This window comes from Salvelinus fontinalis, chromosome 3, assembly GCF_029448725.1.
Source record: "Salvelinus fontinalis isolate EN_2023a chromosome 3, ASM2944872v1, whole genome shotgun sequence".
NCBI classification, from domain to species: Eukaryota; Metazoa; Chordata; class Actinopteri; order Salmoniformes; family Salmonidae; genus Salvelinus; species Salvelinus fontinalis.
In genome coordinates, this window is record NC_074667.1 from 30,499,906 (window position 1) to 30,516,097 (window position 16,192).

At 41.7% G+C, this 16,192-nt stretch overlaps 1 protein-coding gene across 4 annotated transcripts in view; it reads left to right on the forward strand.

Moving 5' to 3' along the window:
* Positions 1-6,799: 6,799 nt before the first annotated feature.
* The window catches only part of LOC129843481 (metabotropic glutamate receptor 2-like), a 69,520-nt gene continuing 60,127 nt past the window's right edge, over positions 6,800-16,192 (forward strand). The window contains exons 1-2 of one of the 4 annotated variants that reach the window (XM_055912228.1): positions 6,800-6,993; positions 7,719-7,882. The gene's annotated coding sequence lies outside the window, so the exon portion shown is untranslated. The other 3 variants (XM_055912238.1, XM_055912247.1, XM_055912219.1) reach the window with 3 other exon arrangements.

Here is a 16,192-nt window from a genome sequence, read left to right on the forward strand (position 1 = left end):
ACAAATAAAGAAATCTGTAGTCATTGTTCACCTTTTTTGCTGAGGAGGTCTTAGTCGCACAATTTAACTCATATCAAATGTTTTGTGCTGTATATCTCAAGTGAAAAAATGTGCATGAAATCTAGTTGTCTCTCGTTGAATGATAACCAACCCTTAATTGGAGTAGTACTGTTGACCAATCAACGACAAAGGGGCGTAGACTTCGCCTACCAAACTTCGACTTGCCTCAAGAAAAAAAAACTTTGTGCACGAACAGTCACTAAAAAAAAAGAGTTGAAAACCAAAATGAACAAAACAAAGTCACAAAATGTCTTCGTAATATATGCACAAGCTGTTTCGACTGGGAAGCATGCACCACTCTTAAGAGACCAGATCACAGCAGTGTGGAATCCATCACCAACATTGTCGTCATCAGCAGGGTCGCTGGCCTGTGGAGCATCGCTGCCAATCAGCAACCCCATGCCGGCCCCAATGTGACCCTGCTGTCCAAAGTCAGACAGCCCCTGTTTCACATGATCCAAAAACTCAAGGCTAGTAGACATTTTGGATTTAAACCAGTCAGTCTGCATGAGGTCTGATCTTTTCCATAGATCTGTCCATTTTCTTTCATGTTCAGATAATACCTTCTTTAACACATTCAATTACATACATATAGGCAGGTCACAACAGCTCCTACAGGTTTTGTCGGCTTGGTAAAAAAAAGAGATTTGATTGAACTGACTGTTATAATTCTCTGAACTGTGATTACATTGATGAACTCTACAGAGTCTGGTGTAAAAAGGTGAAGTGAGGTGTCAAAGGAGTGTTGTATTCCAAACGTTACCCCATATCCTATATACTGCATTACTTTTGACCAGAACCCTATGGGCCCTGGTCAAAAGAGTGTGGAAAATCAGGAATAGGGTGCCATTTGGGACATGAGGAGCAGCGAACCAAGTCCAGGGGCAGGCTTTACAAGCACCCCACTGAGGCTGCGCTTGGTACTGCCATTGCCAGCTCAATTATACTGTAATTATACATTGACATGAAAGAACACATATGACATGTGAGATGGATGTTTCGGTAAATAAATGAGTACAAGCAGAGATCTGTTTTGCATAAAACATTTACTTGCAATTTTCATGACCCACATACCACAACAGTCATTCATCCTTCTCCAAATGATGGAACAACAGAGAGAGAGAGACTTACAGACTCATGCACCCACTCACACAGTTGGTGCGTGTATTTTGGTTTGTAGCCTACTACAACATCTAGATGTTTCATCAGAGACTGAGTGACCACTGTACAGGAAGTATTTGATAACAGACTGTTCTCTATAATTCCCCACTACATTTATTGACATGCTCCTATCTAACGTCCCTACTCTCCCTCCTCCTCCCCAGAGATCCCTGCCATTGTAATGTTAACTAAAAGTCTATTTCAGGAGGAAATTGGTCCCTTTGTGTTGGCAGAGGGGGAATTATGCAACGAACAAGGACTAACTGCTAGTCATTTTAATTACCTCTCTCTCTCCCACTGAAAATAAACTGTTCTGTTTGTCCGGAGGTGAGAAAGTAGAGACACAGAGAGAGAGACAGAACGAGAGAGGTATGTTAATTTGAGATAGAATGATCTTTGTTTTCATATGTTGCTTCCTGTCCTTGTTTCCAGATTTGCTCTTAATTGGTTATGTGCTCATTCAGACGATCTGCCCACAAAAGACGACTGAGGAGGGGAAAGGAAGACGGAAGGAGAGAGAGGGGATGAGGACTTCATGAACACTTCCTCTGTGACAGATTATGCAACAGTTATTTGGCCGATGTTACCTACATCAGCAAAATACTTCAACAAAGTGCTACACAATAGCCTGCGGGCTCTGGACCGGTTGAGACAATATCATGAAGTTTGTAAGGTCAAAGTAGGTTGTCTAAGAACAATTCTAATAGGGAGTGGTAAACTTGTCAAAGGGTGGTGTACTTACTTTCACATCATTAAACTAGTTATGTATTTTGGTTCAGAAAACAATTGGTGTGCATTTCCTTTTCTGGCTTCTATAGCAGCCTACACACACACACACACACACACACACACACACACACACACACACACACACACACACACACACACACACACACACACACACACACACACACACACGGACACACACACACACACACACACACACACACACACACACACACACACACACATAAACACTCTTCTCCTGACAGTGTTCAGGAGATTCCTGTGGGAATCCATCACACCTCATCGAGTTCCACATGGATAGCTCATCCAAACAGCCACACCATTGAATGGCCCAAACAGTCCTCTGTCCATCCGCCACCTACAAGCTGTAGGCCTACCTCCTTCTCTCCCTCTCTGTTATTCCTGAAGTAGAGAGTTATTGTAGCTCAAAACAACTAACCTAATTTGTCACACAGGAAAAAAACTCTCCTCTCAGTAGTACAGTCAAATAGATAGTTTGTTGTTGAGAATGACCACAGCTTATAAAGATCAGCAATACTCCCCTCTCAGCTTTTTGACCATAATGTGCAGTTACTTTGACAGGTACACTCACTCTGACAAACTAATGCACTTGTTGTATATTAATAATGTCTGTGTGTGTGTGTGTGTGTGTGTGTGTGTGTGTGTGTGTGTGTGTGTGTGTGTGTGTGTGTGTGTGTGTGTGTGTGTGTGTGTGTGTGTGTGTGTCACGTTCCTGACCTATTTTTGTTAGTTTGTTGTATGTGTTAGTTGGTCAGGACGTGAGTTTGGGTGGGCATTCTATGTTTTCTGTTTCTATGTTGGTTTAAGGGTTGCCTGGTATGGCTCTTAATTAGAAGCAGGTGTTTGGCGTTTTCCTCTAATTGAGAGTCATATTTAGGTAGCTTGTTTCACAGTGTTCGTTGTGGGTGGTTGTCTCCTGTGTCAGTGTTTGTCGCACCATACGGGACTGTTCGGTTTGTTTTGTACATCGTCATTTTGTGTAGTCTATTTTCCCTGTTCGTGCGTTCTTCGTGTTTAATGTAAGTTCGTTGTCCAGGTCTGTCTACTCCGTTTGTTGTTTTGTTAGTTTATAGTGAAGTTCGTGTTTTCGTCTTTTCTTTAAATAAATTATGTATTCACATCCCGCTGCGCCTTGGTTCAATCACTACTCCTCCTTTTCGGTTGAAGAGGAGGAGGACTACCGTTACAGTGTGTGTGTGTGTGTGTGTGTGTGTGTGTGTGTGTGTGTGTGTGTGTGTGTGTGTGTGTGTGTGTGTGTGTGTGTGTGTGTGTGTGTGTGTGTGTGTGTGTGTGTGTGTGTGTGTGTGTGTGTGTGTGTGTGTGTGTGTGTGTGTGTGTGTGTGTGTGAAAAATGGATGACATAACGCCCCTACTCACAACCATAAAATAGAGTGTGATTTATATATTATTGCTGTTAATCCGTGCTGGGCTAAAGAATAGAGCTACCCATTAGAAAAAGATGGAACACGGATATGGACGAATACAAGAAAGCCCGCTACGACCTCCAACGAGACATAAAACATGTAAAAGGACAATATAGGAGGAATGTGGAATCCTATTACACCGGCTCCGATGCTCATCATATGTGGCAGGGCTTGCAGACGATAATGAATTACAAAGCAAAAACAAGCCATGAGATGCCCAGTGATGCAGAACTCCCAGATTAGCTAAAAGCCTTTTATGCTTGCTTCAAGGAATACAACACAGAGTCTTGCATGAAAGCCCCTGTTTTCGGGATGACTGTGTAATCTCGCTCTCTGTGAGTTGTGAGTAAAAATGTTAAACAGGTTAACATTCGCAAGGCAGGCGGAATACTAGAGCGCATTCTCAAAGCATGTGCAGACCAGCTGGCAACTGTGTTCAGGGACATTTTCAAACTCCCCTTGTCCCAATTGGTAATCGCAACATGTTTCAAGCTGACCACTATTGTCCCTATTCCCAAGAACTCCAATGTAACCTGACTAGATTATCAATGGCGCCAGAGGAGATGGCTGCCGTTTTACGGGCTCTTAACCAATTGTGCTATTGTGTGTGTTTTTTTCGAGTTAATTGTAACTTATTTTGTACATAATGTTTCTGCCACCGTCTCTTATAACCGAAAGAGCTACTGGATATCAGGACAACGATTACTCACATCGTACTGGATGAAGGCCCACATCCCTGTCATTCGCATTACAGTGAAATTACAGACCTGTAGACCTGTTGTATAGGGCACATGTGACAAATACAATTTGATTTGATTTGATTTGAAATTAAATGACTATCACCCTGTGGTACTCACAGCTGTAATTATGAAGTGCTTTGAAAGGCTGGTCATGACACACATCAACACCATCATCGCAGACAATCTGGACCCCTTCCAATTCACATACCACCCCAACAGATCCACAGATGACGGAATCTCAATTGCACTTCACACTGCCCTCTTCCACCTGGCCTATGAGGGGAAATAACTATGTGAGAATACTGTTCATAGATTACAGCTCACACACTAGGCACAGACGTAAATTCAACATGTAGTTTTGATTTGTATTTGGTTGAGTTGTCAACTAACGTGAATTCAATGCGAAAAAGAAATCACCATGTTATTGGATTTAGGTAAAATAATTATAATAATGAAATTAAAAAACTATGAAATTCCCTTAAGTTGATGGCTTTCCCAAATCTAATCAGTTTCATGTTGTTTCAACGTCATCACATGTGTGTTTTTGAAATGATGTGGAAACAACATTTATTCAAACAGTTTTTTCCTAGTTGGCAGCGTTCAACACCACAGTCCCCTCCAAGCTCATCACCAAGCTGAGGGCCCTGGGAATGAACACTTCCCTCTAACTGGACTTCCTGATGGGACGGTCCCAGGTGATGAGGGTAGGCAACAACACCTCCGCCATGCTGACCATTAACACTGGGGCCCCTCAAGGGTGTGTGCTTAGTCCCCTCCTGTACTCCCTGTTCACCCACGATTGCATTGCTACGCATGACTCCAACACCATCATTAAGTTTGCTGATGACAGAACGGTACTAGGCCTGATCACCAATGGCGATGAGACAGCCTACAGGGAGGAGCTGATCGTGGACTACAAGAGAAAGAGGGGAAAGCACGCCCCATCCACATCGACGGGGCTGTCGTGGAGCTGGTCGAGAGCTTCAAGTTCCTTGGCGTCCACATCACTAAGGACTTAACATGGTCCACAAACATGTGCATAGTCTTGAAGAAGGCACGACAGCGCCTCTTCCCCCTCAGGAGGCTGAAAATATTTGGCATGGGCCCTCAGATTATCAAACACTTCTACAGCTGCACCTTAGAGAGCATACTCGTTGCATTAGCGCTTGGTATGGCAAATGCACCACCTTTTTACCGCAAAGCGCTAGGTGGTGCGGACAGCGAAATACATCACTGGGGCCGAGCTCCCTGCTATTCAGGACCTCCATATCAGGCAGTGTCAAAGGAAGCCCTGAAAATTTGTCAAACATTCCAGCCACCCAAGCCATAGAGTGTTCACTCTGCTACCATCCAGCAAACGGTACCAGAGCACTGGCTCTCGGACCAACAGGCTCTGAGACAGCTTCTACCCCCAAGCCAAAAGACTGCTAAATAGCCATAAGACCGCTAAATAGTTACATAATTAATGGTTACCTGGCCTATCTGCGCTGATCCTATCTTGCACTAACTCTATACACGCTCACAAGACTATCGACACACTCACACATACACAAACCCACACATTCACATACACTACATACACACGCACACATATGCATACCGACAACACAAACACGCATACAGGCACAACGCAAACACACAATACACACACATACACTTACACTTTCACCTTCATCATTTGCTGCTGCTACTGTTCTTCATTTTACTCTTATTAATTTGAATATCTATCCTGATGCCTAGTCACTTTACCTTGCTTTTATGTACATATCTACCTCAATTCGTTTTTAAACGTTTCGTTATTATTTTTTTTAACTCTGCATCATTGGGAAGGGCTTGTAAGCAAAGTGCATGTGACATTACAATTCGATTTGATGACACACTGTACAATACTGTCTATTATACTGTAAAAAGGTAAATGCCACCATAATCGGAATGAATGGATGAATGAATTACATTCATTGAGGGGAGGAGTTTGTATTTCACAGTCGGCTATTTTACTGCAATTACAAGGGATTGATGCAAGCAGGTTGGCTGTTGGATAAAGTGTTTACACATTACAGCATATGAATATTTGGTGTTTTACATCACTTGCACTTCTTGAGATCTTAACAAAAGCTTACAAACTGGCAGCAACTACAGGGCAAAACAGACATCGCAAAATATTAAATCATTTAAGGTTTAAGACTTGCTGCCACTCTAATCTGTCCCCTATACTGTACATTCTAAATTGATTGGGCACTATAACGACATACGAGGTAAGTTGGTACTGCTCACGGGTGCAACAAATATAGCCTCTTACAAGGCACACCTCAAAATATGTTAATGAGACAGAAACAACATTACCATGCACCCACTAGTAGTCAAAAGGTTGTTGGTGCTCCAAAGATATGGTACGGCACTGTACTCTGTGGTGTGGAATTACAGTACCACTAGAAATACAGCAATTTTCACCAAATGCATCATCATTTGGTTAAATAACAGTTAAATAAAGGTTAAATAAAGGTTCAAGTTTTATCTTGATAATATCTAAAATGACCAGGTAAATAACAGTTTTCCATTACGGTGTAGGCTATCGTTCCTATGCATGGTGACTCCTCCTGTTATTTAATCCACTAAATGTAGATAGGAAGATGGTAGAGCACAAGCAGAGGGGGGAAGGGGGCCCTGGTAGTAGTTGGTCTCACTATGCCAGTGCACTGGACAGGCACTCCTTAAACACAGCCAACCGAACTTCTCCACACTAACAGAAGGCAGCAGTCCTAGTCTACAGTCCCATAACCAAATGGGAATGGAAGTCCAGTCTACATAGTAACCAAGCCAGGCAAGATTCTTGAAATAATGTGAGTTTACATAGCTTGATATGTCTCTGTAGCTTGATGGGGAAATTAAATTGAGCAATTGAAATAAAGTTCCTGCCAAGAATGCATTTGGGGTTATTAACAGTGTAACGTTACAAGAGTAGCCATCAGTAAAGACCATCAAAGGCATTTGGTGGATATCGGATTTCCTGAAAGGCGAATCTGCCTAGATCTTTTTTTTATTGGAAAGGTATTCCATAAAGGACATTAATTAATATTTACAGTTGTATAGATCCAAGACAAGTAGATTATTATGTCAAATTTCAAATAGTAATTTGTGCATAACAATCACCCAGTGCGGGCTAGATTCCAAAAACAACTGCTACACAGCAAGCAATTTGCGCGCGAGACAACAGCATATCAGTCAGGGGTTGCGTCTGTTTCGAAGTTGACCTGATGAACTCGCGTACAGAGAAGGATATCTCTATCGCGCTCTCTCTCTCTGCCATTGAAGACATTTAATTGGAAATACATGAAGCAAGTATGTTACAATCGCATTATTAAATGGCACGTGATGTTTAAATTGACTAACGAGAATTAACTCTAACGTTCAGAATATTTTACAGTCCATTCAATCTGGTTTTGAAGAGCGCTTGCAGATCGATACATTTAGGAGCATTTTGAATTACATAACTTTATACTTGACTATCTACTCTGGTCAGTGTGTCCGTTTAAAGTCATAATAGCCAACTATATCCTACACTCAGCGCCTTGGAATTTCGACCACAACTATGTGGACAAGAATGTCGAGGAATTTCCCACTCCAGCCAATCTGATCTAGATTTCAGAACCAAGGACAGTTCACACCTGCTCCACCTGGGAGACCGACGCGCGACGTCTCCTCACTTCTCGACTTTAACAATGCAACCAGGTAAGAAATTAACTCTGCTGTTTAAGGCTGGGCTACTCACTGTCACAGCATGCCAGTTTTATCAGAAATACTTGTGTATCCATATAGCATTAGCTAAAGCGTTATTCACATGGTTTAATAGTGCCTTTCCTACAGGTCTATAGCAACTGTACAATACAATTTTACCTCCCTATCGATGTAGGTTTTAACATTGTAGCCTTCCATGCTATATGGCTAAATTATGCAGTTTATGGAAATAGCCTACAAATAGATTATTTTCCATTTGAAAAAAATATGTTGAATTTAGAAGATCTATTGCATACAATAGCAGGCTATAATAAATGCTGGAAGAGTAGGCGTATTATGATTACAAATAAATATAATCTTGAATCAGCTGTTTATAAGCACATGCACAAGTTGTCACCACTCCCACTTCATATGTAGTCCATGCTCTATTGTTCTGCACATGATCAATCTAAAGCAAAGTTTGACAGGTCAAGAAGAATGTGACACAGTACTGACTATGTTTTAAAATGAACTATTCCTAGATCATACCTTGTATATTACTAAATGATATCCTAAATGATATCCTATGTATTTCTCACTGGTAGGCTATATAGGAATTTTATTAGGAATATTTGCATTATTATTCACATCTTAGTCAGTTAGAAAAGGCTCTTATCCAGAGCGATTTACAGGAGCAATAGCCGATTTAAAAGTCACGATGATAACTTGGTCTTGAGAGCGGGGAAAGGATAGATTTTATTGACAGTGCAGAGCTGGAGATGCAGGTGCTAGCCTGCGAAAAGTGAAATATTCCAATCAATCAACATACCAAAAAACTGCCTGTGCCAAGCAAGCATGACCATCCTCCATGAGACATCAGAGATCTGTCCTAAGATTTAAAGCTGACCATAGCAGCATATAGTGTAGCCTACAGTAGGCCCTACCAGGCGCTATATTAATGTATTTTTAGATCACATTATGTGGTGAACAGGTACTGAAGGAACTTGGATTTTGTCTGTCCTCTCTACCTATAGCATAGGCTACTACAGGCTGTCCTCATTGTTAATTCTGCGTTGTGAAGTAAAAGTTGTCACAAATATAAATAGTAAATTAAAGTACAGATACCCCCAAAAACGACTTAAAATAGTATTTTTACTTAAGGAGTTTACACCACTGCATATAGGTGGCACAAGGATTCAAACCCACAATCCTGGCATTGCAAGTGCCGTGCCCTACCAACTGAGCCATACAGGACCAGAAACAGACGCAGTTCCTCTATAGGCTAACACATCTAACTGGGAATAGAGATTCATCTAATTAAGCTCTATCCTTCTTCATGAAACACCATCGAAACCCCCTTCCTTCCTGTTTTGAAGTCACACCCATTGTGTGTTGTTTCTCTGCTCACTTTACAGGACTAATAACCCCATTCATCTCATGTAGAAAGGAGTCAAAAGCCTCTTATCACCCCACAAAAAGTAGATCGTAGTTGGATTACTTTTTTGGGGTTTGAGCCCAAAACCCTCCTGTGAGAATTTGACACTCAGTCACTAATGCTCTATGTTGTAGCATACAATGGCTATTCAGTCAAACTTTCTAGTTTGAATAGGCTTCCGTTTACTGAGTGCACTTTTTCAATACATCACAAAAGAACACCAGTTGGCCTTCTGAATGTCCCCCTGTGAGAACTACTTGAAATCTGAAGTACCTATCAGAGTTAGATTCAGCTATGGAACATTTTGAGGTCATTTTGAAGCCCATTGAGTCTTGGGCATTCTCACGCTGTACTGATGAATATTCCAAAGCAACGCAGAGATGAGGGCCGGGGGAAGGTCTTGAAGTTAACATTTTTGGTTCAAGTGAGGAGAAAGGGAATTGACAAGCATGTTGTGGTGTGTGTGTGTCCGTGTGTTTGAACTGAGAGATGAAATGGATCACTGAAACACAATAGTGACTTGGAGTGATAGAAAAGCGGGAAAGGTGCTATATCACATGGGTTAATCTAAATCATGATTATTTCAGAGTCACAAATAGATACCACCTTTAGGTATATCTGTCTAGAATAAGACGTGTTATCCCTTTATGATTACAGGTGTTATTCCCATTCATCAACACAAGGTGTCTACTGTTAGTGTTGCCTTAGGGTGTAAGTCATTGCTACTTATGTGTTATGTGTTAAATATTTATATCCATCTTAGGAGGCATTGTTTAATTGTTTATTTATTGAAATGTTAAAACAAGTTAATCGAGCCTGGTAACCCAAAACATGAAACAGAATATTTTCGAGAAGAAAAACCAAAGCCATTATTTTAAATATTACAGACTGAGCATCAATCATACGTATACCAATGACGTTATATAATACTCATTATATTCACACCAGCCATTCATACTCATACCAATGGTGATACCCATTATAATGCCAATGTTATGATAGACACAATCAGACATGTTTAATCTATGGAGACTGTATTTGAGCAGTGCCTTGAGCAGCTGGGTTCTCTGTCTGAGGGCAAACAGGGCATAGGCTCCTTCTGGCTCCACCATGTGTTGTGTGATGGTGTTCAGGTCTGTTAGGGAGGGTCACTGGCTGTGCTGTCTGACATCTCACCACCTGATCAGGGTGCCACTTAACACAGCATGGGGACATCTACCAACTAACAACATTATTGTCCATATGAAGGTGCCATCATGCACCACTTACCAAGAGAACTAACTGCAAACTATTTGATCTGAAAGTCTAGCTCAGTAGAACCTATTCTAGACTCTTCTACATCAATATATTCACAAGTGTCTGCTGCCCACAGTTGATGCAAACAGAAGCTTCAATCGGGAGTCTTTGTACAGTAAAAGCCAGTGAACTGTACCGTACCAGTGGATCTTAAGGACCTGTGCTTGGTTGAAACATGTGCTCAAAGCAACATTTGTACTTAGTCACTCAATAATATGAGAAATGTCCGATATTTGGATCCAAGGGAGAGAGGCACATTGTATTGGAGGCGGTTGACTACTGTACTGTATGCTGCTAGAGTGATCTGCGTTGGAGAGCCCGACAGCTTTTCAACGCACGTGATGGGAGGCTGGTGTGGATTTGGTACTGTATGTGTGTGTTAGCTAGCGAGCTGAGGGTTCAAAGTGGAGCAATTATGCACACTGTCTTCTCTTTTTGAACCCCTGTTTCACTGGGAATAATTGTGCAGAGACAGCTGCGTAGGGAGGGAGCAGCTCTCTTGGCTGCCAAGTGCTATCGTGACGGTCGATTCCGCCACGAGACAAATTTAATGATGTGACCATGGCCTGATAGAAAATTCCTCAGAACTAAGAGGAGGATGAGCAAGAGTTGACAGTTGTAGTAGCAGCTCCAAATGACTCTTGGTCCCCTTGGTTATTTGCTGTCTCCTGTTTAAGGGAACAGTATTATGAGCTCTACTAAGTGGGAAATGTTTTCCTAATTTTGCCAGAGATATCATTTGATATCTACCTACCTCCCATACTTCAAACTTGTGTATCCCTATATCTCTTCAACACACATCTGGGGAACTTGTAGTCGGACTGTATTTGCCATCACCAGCCTAAGATCCACTTTTGGATCAAAACGTTGTATAACTAAGCCTAATTAAATGTATGTGGTGATGCCATCGTGTCCGTGTTCTATATCTTTAGGATTTTTTGGGGCGACTATGACAGTCAGTCCTTAGACCATACCTTGGCCCCGATTCGTCCATTAAACTCAGGCTCTGCAAATGGAGAGTCCGTACCAAGCCCACCTGGTACACGGGACAGTCGAGTGGGAGGATTCAATTGCTAACATCAATTAAATAGTTTTGGGTCACCTGTACCCAGTAGCTCCTGTTGGAAGGCTTTACAACAACAGACTGTGGCTCAGTCCCAACAAGTTCTCCTTCCCCTTGAAGTGTGCACTCGTTCACTACTCCCCACAAATTGTAAAGCACGGATTGGTGTAGGCATGGGCTAGAGGAAGTTTCCATATACCAGTCATATCCTTTCAAATCCATAACGGGAACTGAACAAGTACACAGTTCGAGAGAAAGGAGATACTATTGGTACACACGCTATGAGACAGGAAGAAGGATATGGCTGGCATATTTGTATGCTTCATGATCTCACCATACCAATCATAGCCATGCTAAACACCTGCTCCACTAAACTACACCAAACAAAAGTTCTGGGTTTTGCCTTGACAGGTCTAAGCAGCTATAAAACAGAATAGAAGGCAGAAGAAAATGTAGCATTGTAAAATAGTTAACTCAGTCTACTTTACCTTGTAGAATAATATGAACAGTTGATTTGGACAGAATATTTGGTTGTTTATGAAGTTTTTGCCGTTATAAGTGTTCTCCTCACACTATTTTTATTGAGCGTGGATCACTGTCTTGCAAATGGTGCACAGGCAGTTCCAGTTGTTTTTCTCTTGGAGGGAGAGAAGAGGTTTCATCAATGCACCATATGGTCTACAGTAATGTAGGGGTTGAGTTCCTGTAGAGATGGCAGATTCAGCAGCAATCATTGCACTTGTTCCTGCTCATTTGCTTCCTTGTCTGTTGCTGGGGTGTGACTGAACAATATCCCCCTGAACACTATCACACACGCACGCACCAGGGGGGAGAGGCTATATGAACACTCCTGGTGTACAAAGTGATGATGTATGTCGCGCTGCTGAGAGCCGAGTGAACCGAATCACACAGACCAACTTTTTTTGGCCAGACTGAAGACTGAACTGACTAGCCTCTTTCTCACCAGGGGCCCACCCACAGGAAGAGTGACAGAACATGCTATAGGTGGCATACTATGACCACAAGTTATTACTAACTATAGTCATGGGTGCTGAGAGATGTAGGTGTGCACATTCCTTCTGTACTAACTTTTTGAAAAAACTTTGTGTATGTTTAACATTGACCAGTTTACTGCGATAAGGTACCTGTAGGTAGAAAACGTTTAAGATTAACACATTTATCTTGACAAATAGTATTACATTAACTCCTCTATATGTCCACTACCAGAGCTTGGCAAAGATTATCAACATCTGGCCGTATCCTTTTAGCAACGGCAAAACTGGTTGAAATTATGTATTTTCAACCAGTTTTGCAACAGCATGTACAGTATGAGTGAGATGGTTGATTGAAAACCCAGGCCACACCTTCAACTAACAGCTATAGCTACTATCTCCCATCAGTGATGAGGTGGTGTGTCCAGCAGCTAATGGGACTGAATACCTCAGCTTTCCTTAACAAAGTTCTCAGATGACCAATCATAGTTTGATATTGAATGTCGATTGTGAAAAAAAAAATAAATTTAAGTAGTGTTTTCACGATGCCAGAATTTTTTACTTCGATACCGATACCAGGTATAGTATCAAAATACTCGATTCCGTTACGATACTCAATAACAAAACAATATCACTGCAAAAGAAAGAAGGCATATTAGCCAAAGGCACTTGATCCAGACAGTTAAGCTCAGCTACTGCTCTGTTCAATCGCTGGGCATCTTTTGAGTTCATTACATTACAAATTCTTTTACCTCAACATGTTTCAGATGCCATGTATGCATTATTGAATCAATTATACAATCATACAATCAATTTTACTTTGTATTTACCAATCTACATAACAACATAATGGTAATCATTTATTTGAATTAAAAATCTCTTTTGATATACTGGCTAAATCAAGATGAAGCCTAGGCCTATCCACAATACAGGTGAACGCACATTCAGTAGGAGTGTATGTGCCTGCATTGAGTTATTGAGCTTGTTTTGGCTGATTCCATGGGGCTACAGATAACAAACAATCTGTTTCCCTTCCTTATTGTACATTTGCATACAAATAGTCTATTTTATAAAAATGTGTGCTGTCTCTTTAACCAGTAATATCGTCATTCACAAGGCAAGAGGGGGGCGGCCTGTCGGAACACAGCCAGTTCGCTCAGGCATAGATCATCTTTGGGAGAGATGTGAGACAAAGACCGAATAAGTGAATGAATAAAGTTTTTGTTGGCAATCAGCTTTGAAATCAGCATACAAGCTTGGCGCACCTATATTTGGGGAGTTTCTCCCATTCTTCTCTGCAAATCCTCTCAAGATCTGTCAGGTTGGATGGGGAGCGTCGCTGCACTGCTATTTCCAGGTCTCTCCAGAGATGTTCGATCGGGTTCAAGCCCGGACTCTGGCTGGGCCACTCAAGGACATTCAGAGACTTGTCCTGAAGCAACTCCTGTGTTGTCATGGCTGTGTGCTTAGGGTCGTTGTCCTGTTGGAAGGTGAACCTTTTCCCCAGTCTGAGTTCCTGAGCGCTCTGGAGCAGGTTTTCATCAAGGAGCTCTCTGTACTTTGCTCCATTCATTTTTCCCTCGATCCTGACTAGTTTCCCAGCCCCTGCCGCAGAAAAACATCCCCACAGCATGATGCTGCCACCACCATGTTTCACGGCCGGTATAGTGCCAGGTTTCCTCCATATGTGACATTTGGCATTCAGGCCAAAGACTTCAATCTTGGTTTCAATAGACCAGAGAGAGTCCTTTAGGTGTCTTTTGGCAAACTCCAAGCGGGCTGTCATATGCCTTTTCCTGAGGAGTGGCTTCCGTCTGGCCACTCTACCATTAAGGCCTGATTGGTGGAGTGCTTCAGAGATGGTTGTCCTTCTGGAAGGTTCTCCCATCTCCACAGATGAACTCTGGAACTCAGAGGGACCATCAGGTTCTTGGTCACCTCTTGGTGGTTCCACACTTCTTCCATTTAAGAATGATGCAGGCGACTGTTGTACCCCTCTCCAGATCTGTGCCTCAACAAAATCCTGTCTCGGAGCTCTACAGACAATTCCTTTCGACCTCATTGCCTAGTTTTCGCTCTGACATGCACTGTAAACTGTGGAATCTTATATAGACAGGTGTGTGCCTTTCCAAATTATGTCCAATCAATTGAATTTACCACAGGTGGACTCCAATCAAGTTGTAGAAACATCTCAAGGATGATTAATTGAAACAGGATGCACCTGAGCTCAATTTCGAGTTACATAGCAAAGGGTCTGAATACTTATGTAAATAAGGTATTTCTGTTTTCGCTTTGTCATTATGGGGGTATTATATAGTGTAGATTCACGAGGAGGAGAAAAAATACTTTATCCATTTTAGAATATAGCTGTAACGTAACAAAATGTGGAAAAAGGGATGGGGTCTGAATACTGTCTGAATGCACTGTATTTTCCCATTCATTACAAAGACCCCCATTGCTTTGTTTGACAAACCCATGCAGCTCTCTCTCTCTATCTCTCTCTCTCTCCAGTCAAACAAATATTTTCAACCCTAATATACCTGATATATGACCTCAACATGATATGAATTTATATCAGCAAAACTCTTGTCATACTGCCCACTACCCCTCCCTGCCCACCCACCACCATCCTCTTTTTTTGCCCACCATGTTTCCATGGCAACCACAGTTAGCGAAGAAGAGAGCCCTTCCAAGAGTGAGAATATCTCTGATTATACTTCTCGTATGGTATGGTGGTGGTATGGTTCACACTCCATGATGCTACACTGTAAATATTTGATTAGCTTTTTCATTATGGATTTGTCTTCGATTAGAATAACGAATAACGAAGTATGCTAAAACCACTGTCCAAGGACAGAGCTCTTTGATACAATATTCATTCACTTCTACCTTTCATTCAAAAAGTGATCCCACTGTGGTTTTCCACACTCTTTCTCCGTGCATGCAGTCCTTGGAGATGGTTCTTCACTGAATTAGCAAAAATCTGCTTAATAGTACCAAATATGGGTTCTTTAGCTTATAACCATAGCGGAACCCTTTTTTGGTGCTACTGTAAATAGGACCCTTTCTTGAAGGTAAAAAAAAATAACCATGCTCATGAGGTTCTAAATGGAACCTGTAAGGTGCTATAAATTACATTTCCTACGGTTCTATAAAGAAGCATTAAAAAAGGTTATATTTAGCACAGAAAAAGGTTACAGCCTTAAAACCCACTTTTTGTGGGTCTTGAAACTTCCCATTAGCACTGCATGAAATGGTCACTTTTGCACTTGTTTTTAAGGACACACCTCAAATATTGCCACCCCTCCTCCGTAGTTCAAGCGACCTGATGTTAGACAGGTAAATTGACAAACCTCGGCTATGACTGGAGAATACCAGTGAGACAGTTTTTACATGACGAAATAGAACCCGAACAGGAATTTGACACTTGTGCTTCCTTAGCGTCATCCAAAAATAGAGCCCTTTATCTCTGTTGTAACTTTCTTTCTCCTCAAGTCAGTGTTCACTGTTTATATTCTTAATCTCCCAGTGATGCAATT